This window comes from Neoarius graeffei, chromosome 5, assembly GCF_027579695.1.
Source record: "Neoarius graeffei isolate fNeoGra1 chromosome 5, fNeoGra1.pri, whole genome shotgun sequence".
NCBI classification, from domain to species: Eukaryota; Metazoa; Chordata; class Actinopteri; order Siluriformes; family Ariidae; genus Neoarius; species Neoarius graeffei.
In genome coordinates, this window is record NC_083573.1 from 38,333,267 (window position 1) to 38,339,028 (window position 5,762).

Sequence of the window (5,762 nt, forward strand, 5' to 3'; positions counted from 1 at the left end):
ACACAACAAGCAGCAGGGTGTGATGTGTCACCTGTATTTATATGGAGGCTGTGCTTTAGGTCCAGAGGAGGGGTGACAGAGGAGGAGAGGAAAAAGGTAGAGGAAGTGATGTGAGACTAATGATGAGAAAAAAGATTTACAAGTCATTAAGGTGAGGGCAGGTTGGGGACATTTCTAAACCTCTTTCTACGTTTCCTCGAACTGTGCTATGAACAAATAGCCCACATTTCACTGGTGTGGGAAAATGTTTGGGGCGGCACAGTGGTGTAGTGGTTAGCACTGTCACCTCACAGCAAGAAGGTTCTGGGTTCAAGCCCAGTGGCCGACGGGGGACTTTCTGTGTGGAGTTTACATGTTCTCTCTGTGCCATGTCTGTGTGGGTTTCCTCAGGGTGCTCTGTTTTCCTCCACAGTCCAAAGACATGCAGTTAGGCTAACTGGCTACTCTAAATTGCCCATTGGTGTGAGTGTGTGTGTGTGTGTGTGGGTAGAAAGGAACTGGCCACCCTACTGCTGCAATTCTGGCCAAGTCAACCAAACATGGTTCACTTCAAGCCCGGATTGGGTTCAGCAGTGATGATGACGACAGTGATATGTTTGAAGGAGTGAAATGATTGGACTCATAGCTTACATTAGAATTTAGAAATACTACAGATACTTGATTGGTCATGACCACAGATTGGCTAAAATGGCTCAGTTCAAACCTCATAGCAGTCCTGAAAGACTTGTTTAAAAACAGCTAATGACCACTGAGATAACTGTCCTGAGGAAAGTTTAGCTTTAGCAGCTGAGGCCTCTTTCTTTCAGGTTCAAGATCCCATGTTTCCTGGGCAGACCTCGTGTGAAGCTCACAAACCCGGGTCATGTTTAATAAGCATGTTAAAACATTGAACTCTAAAACATGCCCATTTAACCAGTGAAAACTCAATGCTATTTCAGGGCAGTGGAGTGTATCTTGTCATGCTCAGGCCTGGGTCAGGGGTTTGACTCTGGAGTCCAGCTGTCCGGTTGTAAATGACTCACCACACACGTTTCACATTGTTTTGCACCACGGATTACAGTAGCTTAATCACTGTTTATGTTGTCTTGCACTTGTTTATGTCCCAAAGAATGAATTAGTCCTGAAAACTGTTTGCATTTTAGAGCTGTCACATAGTCTAATACACCAAACAGCATTAACATGTCGCAATTAAGTGAGAAAACAACAATAACAATTATGTACAAGAGGTTCAATGTTGAACTATTACACTCTTAGAAATAAAAGTACCAAACTGTATTGCCACTGAGGTGGTACATCGTTTATACAGTACCTTGCAAAAGTACTCATCCCCCTTGGTGTTTGTCCTGTTTTGTCGCATTACAAGCTGGAATTAAAATGGATTGTTGGAGTGTTAGCACCATTTGATTTACACAACATGCCTACCACTTTAAAGGTGCACATTGTTTTTTTATTGTGACACAAACAATAATTAAGATAAAAAAAACAGAAATCTGGAGTGTGCATAAGTATTCACCCCCTTCCGTATTAACCCCCTAAATAAGAGTTGGTCCAACCAATTCACTGCATAAGTCACATAATTAGTTGATTAAGATCCACCTGTGTGCAATCAAAGTGTCACATGATCTGCCACATGATGTCTGTATAAATCAACCTGTTCTGGAAGGACCCTGACTCTGCTACACTACTAAGCAAGCAACATGAAAACCAAGGAGCACTCCAAACAGGTCAGAGACAAAGTTGTGGAGAAGTATAGATCAGGGTTGGGTTATAAAAAACATCCCAAACTTTAAATATCCCACAGAGCACCATTAAATCCATTATAGCAAAATGGAAAGAATATGTCACCACTACAAACCTGACGAGAAGGCCGCCCACCAAAACTCACAGACCAGGCAAGGAGGGCATTCATCAGAAATACAACAAAGACACCAATGATAATGCTGAAGGAGCTGCAAAGATCCACAGTGGAGATGGGAGGATCTGTCTATAGGACCACTTTAAGCTGTACACTCCACAGAGCGGGGCTTTATGGAAGCGTGGCCAGAAAAAAGTCATTGCTTAAAAAAATCATGTTTGGAGTTTGCCCAACAGCATGTGGCAGACTCCCCAAACACATGGAAGAAGATTCTCTGGTCAAATTAGACTAAAATGTATCTTTTTGGGCATCATGGGAAATGCCATGTGTGGCGCAAACCCAACACCCTGAGAACACCATTCCTACAATGAATCACGGTGGTGGCAGCATCATGCTGTGGGGATGTTTTTCATTAGCAGGGATAGGAAAGCTGGTCAGGACTGAAGGAAAGATGGATAGTACTACAGTGGTGCTTGAAAGTTTGTGAACCCTTTAGAATTTTCTATATTTCTGCATAAATATGACCTAAAACATCATCGGATTTTCACACAAGTCCTAAAAGTAGATAAAGAGAACCCAGTTAAACAAATGAGATAAAAATATTATACTTGGTCATTTATTGATTGAGGAAAATGATCCAATATTACATATCTATGAGTGGCAAAAGTATGTGAACCTTTGCGTTCAGTATCTGGTGTGACCCCCTTGTGCAGCAATAACTGCAACTAAACATTTGTGGTAACTGTTGATCAGTCCTGCACACCGGCTTGGAGGAATTTTAGCCCATTCCTCCGTACAGAACAGCTTCAACTCTGGGATGTTGGTGGGTTTCCTCACATGAACTGCTCACTTCAGGTCCTTCCACAACATTTCGATTGGATTAAGGTCAGGACTTTGACTTGGCCATTCCAAAACATTAACTTTATTCTTCTTTAACCATTCTTTGGTAGAATGACTTGGTATGCTTAGGGTTGCTGTCTTGCTGCATGACCCACCTTCTCTTGAGATTTAGTTCATGGGCAGATGTCCTGATATTTTCCTTTAGAATTTGCTGGTATAATTCAGAATTCCTTGTTCCAACAATGATGGCAAACCATCCTGGCCCAGATGCAGCAAAACAGGCCCAAACCATGATACTACCACCACCATGTTTCACAGAAGGGATAAGGTTCTTATGTTGGAATGCAGTGCTTTCCTTTCTCCAAACATAACGCTTCTCATTGAAACCAAAAAGTTCTATTTTGATCTCATTTGTCCACAAAACATTTTCCAATAGCCTTCTGGCTTGTCCACGTGATCTTTAGCAAACTGCAGATGAGAAGCAGTGTTCTTTTTGGAGAGCAGTGGCTTTCTCCTTGCAACCCTGCCATGCACACCATTGTTGTTCAGTGTTCTCCTGATGGTGGACTCATGAACATTGGCTAATGTTAATGTGAGAGAGGTCTTCAGTTGCTTAGAAGTTACCTTGTGGTCCTTTGTGACCTCGCCGACTATTACACACCTTGCTTATGGAGTGATCTTTGTTGGTCGACCACTCCTGGGGAGGGTAACAATGGTCTTGAATTTCCTCCATTTGTACACAATCTGTCTGACTGTGGATTGGTGGAGTCCAAACTCTTTAGAGATGGTTTTGTAACCTTTTCCAGCCTGATGAGCATCAACAACGCTTTTTCTGAGGTCCTCAGAAATCTCCTTTGTTCGTGTCATGAGACACTTCCACAAACATGTGTTGTGAAGATCAGACTTTGATAGATCCCTGTTCTTTAAATAAAACAGGGTGCCCACTCACACCTGATTGTCATCCCATTGAATGAAAACACCTGACTCTAATTTCACCTTCAAATTAACTGCTAATCTTAGAGGTTCACATACTTTTGCCACTCACAGATATGTAATATTGGATCATTTTCCTCAATAAATAAGTGACCAAGTATAATATTTTTGTCTCATTTGTTTAACTGGGTTCTCTTTATCTACTTTTAGGACTTGTGTGAAAATCTGATAATGTTTTAGGTCATATCTATGCAGAAATATAGGAAATTCTAAAGGGTTCACAAACTTTCAAGCACCACTGTAAATCCAGGGCAATTCTGGAGGAAAACCTGTTTGAGTCAGCCAGAGGTTTGAGACTGGGATGAAGGTTCACAGTCTAGCAGGACAATGACCCTAAACATACTGCTAAAGCTACACTGGAGCGGTTTAAAGGGAAACATTTAAATGTCTTGGAATGGCTTAGTCAAAGCCCAGACCTCAATCCAATTGAGAATCTGTGGCATGACTTGAAGATTGCTGTACATCAATGCAACCCATTTAACTTGAAGGAGTTGGAGCAGTTTTGCCTTGAGGAATGGGCAAAAATCCCAGTGGCTAGATGTGCTAAGCTAATAGAGACATACCCCAAGAGACTTGCAGCTGTAATTGTAGCAAAAGGTGGCTCTACAAAGTATTGACTTTGGGGGGGGGGGGATACTTATGCACACAGACTTCTGAAAAGTCTGTTCATTTATACACTCAATACTTGGTTGGGGCTCCTTTACCACGAATTACTGTATCAGTACGGCGTGGCATGGAGGTGATCAGCCTGTGGCACTGCTGAGTTGTTATTGAAGCCCAGATTCCTTTGATAGTGGCCTTCAGCTCGTTTGCATTTTTGGGTTGGGTGTTTCTCATCTTCCTCTTGACAATATCCCATAGATTCTCTCTGGGGTTCAGGTCAGGTGAGTTGGCTGGTCAATCAAGCACAGTAATATCATAGTCAGCAAACCATTTGGTAGCAGTTTTGGCACTGTGGGCAGGTGTTAAGTCCTGCTGGAAAAGGAAATCAGCATCTCCATAAAGCTTGTCAGCAGATGGAAGCATGAAGTGCTCTAAAATCTCCTGGTAGATGGCTACGTTGACTTTGGACTTGATAAAACACAGTGGACTGACACCAGCAGATGACATGGCAGCCCAAATCATCACAGACTGCAGAAACTTCACACTGGACTTCAAACCTCTTGGATTCTGTGCCTCTCCACTCTTCATCCAGACTCTAGGACCTTGATTTCCAAATGAAATGCAAAATTTACTTTCATCTGAAAAGAGGACTTTGGACCACTGAACAACAGTCCAGTTCTTTCTCTCCTTAGCCCAGGTAAGATACTTCTGACGTTGTCTCTGATTCAGGAGTGGCTTGATATTAGGAATACAGCAGTTGTAGCCCCTTTCCTGAAGATGTCTGTGCATGGTGGCTCTTGATGCACTGACACCAGCCTCAGTCCACTCTTTGTGCAGCTCTCCCAAGTTTTTGAATTGACTTTTCTTGACAATCCTCCCAAGGCTGCGGTCATCCCTGTTGCTTGTGCACCTTTTCCAGCCAGCCTTTTCAGCAACGACCTTCTGTGGCTCATGCTCCTTGTGAAGGGTGTCAGTGATCGTCTTCTGGACAACTGTCAAGTCAGCAGTCTTCCCCATGATTGTGGTTGCGTGTACTGAACTAGACCGAGAAATACATTGTATTATACTGTTTTACTTAAACTCGAAATGAAATACTCTCATATTTTGAGATACTGGATTTCTGATTTTCATGATCTATAAGCCATAATCATCAAAATTAAAACAAAAAAAGGCTAAAAATATTATACTTTACATGTAATAATATAAACAATGTAGTCAGCAGTTCTGATATTTTCAGACTAGTAAGAGGTCATTGCAGTTAGCCTTAAATGTCAAGATCTTTTCTCAAATATTATACAGGTAACAACTATTTCTATGAAGTAATACAGGTGTTAACAAGGTGCTTTAAATCACCATTAGAAGGTTTGTTGACAAACAAGAAAGAAGACAAGCCTTCATTCTAATTATATGTTTAGGCTGTTAAGAAAAGTTTTGAAGGGATTTGGAAGGATGAGCCAAAAATAATGTCTAT